This window comes from Bubalus kerabau, chromosome 10 (genome assembly GCF_029407905.1).
Source record: "Bubalus kerabau isolate K-KA32 ecotype Philippines breed swamp buffalo chromosome 10, PCC_UOA_SB_1v2, whole genome shotgun sequence".
Lineage (NCBI taxonomy): Eukaryota > Metazoa > Chordata > Mammalia > Artiodactyla > Bovidae > Bubalus > Bubalus kerabau.
In genome coordinates this window covers 27,203,735-27,205,816 of record NC_073633.1, presented here as the reverse complement: position 1 = coordinate 27,205,816, position 2,082 = coordinate 27,203,735, and positions in this window count along the sequence as shown.

Below are 2,082 nucleotides of genomic sequence, written 5' to 3'. Positions count from 1 at the left end.
CTGCTGAGTTTTCCAAATTTGCTGGCATATTGAGTGCAGCACTTTTACAGCATCATCTTTCAGGATTTGGAATAGCTCAACTGGAATTCCATCACCTCGCCTAGCTTGGTTCGTAGTGATGCTTTCTAAGGCCCACTTGACTTCACATTCCAGGATGTCTGGCTCTAGGTGAGTGATCACACCATCGTGATTATCTTGGTCGTGAAGATCTTTTTTGTACAGTTCTTCTGTGTATTCTTGCCACCTCTTTAATATCTTCTGCTTCTGTGAGGTCCATACCATTTCTGTCCTTTATCAAGCCCATCTTTGCATGAAATGTTCCCTTGGTATCTCTAATTTTCTTGAAGAGATCTCTAGTCTTTCCCATTCTGTTGTTTTCTTCTATTTCTTTGCACTGATTGCTGAGGAAGGCTTTCTTATCTCTTCTTGCTATTCTTTGGAACTCTACATTCAGATGCTTATATCTTTCCTTTTCTCCTTTGCTTTTTGCTTCTCTTCTTTTCACAGCTATTTGTAAGGCCTCCCCAGACAGCCATTTTGCCTTTTTGCTTTTCCATGGGGATGGTCTTGATCCCTGTCTCCTTTACAATGTCACAAACCTCTGTCCATAGTTCATCAGGCACTCTATCTATCAGATCTAGTTCTGTAAATCTGTTTCTCACTTCCATTGTATGACCATAAGGGATTTGATTTAGGTCATACCTGAATGGCCTAGTGGTTTTCCCACCTTTCTTCAATTTAAGTCTGAATTTGGCAATAAGGAGTTCATGGTCTGAGCCACAGTCAGCTCCTGGTCTTGTTTTTGCTGACTGTATAGAGCTTCTCCATCTTTGGCTGCAAAGAATATAATCAGTCTGATTTCAATGTTGACCATCTGGTGATGTCCATGTGTAGAGTCTTCTCTTGTGTTGTTGGAAGAGGGTATTTGCTATGACCAGTGCATTTTCTTGGCAAAACTCTATTAGTCTTTGCCCTGCAAAGACTTGTATTCCAAGGCCAAATTTGCCTGTTACTCCAGGTGTTTCTTGACTTCCTACTTTTGCATTCCAGTCCCCTATAATGAAAAGGACATCTTTTTTGGGTGTTAGTTCTAGGTCTTGTAGGTCTTCATAGAACCGTTCAACTTTAGCTTCTTCAGCATTACTGGTTGGGGCATAGACTGGGATTACTGTGATATTGAATGGTTTGCCTTGGAAACAAACAGGGATCATTTTGTCATTTTTGAGATTGCATCCAACTACTGCATTTCGGACTCTTATGTTGACCATGATGTCTACTCCATTTCTTCTAAGGGATTCCTGCCCTCAGTAGTAGATATAATGGTCATCTGAGTTAAATTCACCCATTCCAGTCCATTTTAGTTCGCTATTGCTAGAATGTCGATGTTCACTCTTGCCATCTCCTGTTTGACCACTTCCAATTTGCCTTGATTCACAGACCTAACGTTCCAGGTTCCTATGCAATATTGCTCTTTACAGCATCGGACCTTGCTTCTATCACCAGTCACATCCACGACTGGGTATTGTTTTTGTTTTGGCTCCATCCCTTCATTCTTTCTGGAGTTATTTCTCCACTGATCTCCAGTAGTATATTGGGCACCTACCGACCTGGGAAGTTCCTCTTTCAGTATCCTATCATTTTGCCTTTTCATACTGTTCATGGGGTTCTCAAGGCAAGAATACTGAAGTGGTTTGCCATTCCCTTCTCCAGTGGACCACATTCTGTCAAACCTCTCCACCATGATCTGCCCGTCCTGGGTGGCCCCACGCAGCATGGCTTAGTTTCATTGAGTTAGACAAGGCTGTGGTCCATGTGATTAGATTGACTAGTTTTCTGTGATTATGGTTCCAGTGTGTCTGCCCTCTGATGCCCTCTCACAACATCTACCCTCTTACTTGGGTTTCTCTTACCTTGGACTTGGGGTATCTCTTCATGGCTACTCCAGAAAAGCGCATCCGCTGCTCCTTACCTTGGACGAGGGGTATCTCCTCACCAACACCCCTCCTGACCTTGAACGTGGAGTAGCTCCTCTTGGCCCTCCTGCACCCGCACAGCCACTGCTCCTTGGATGTGGGGTTGCTT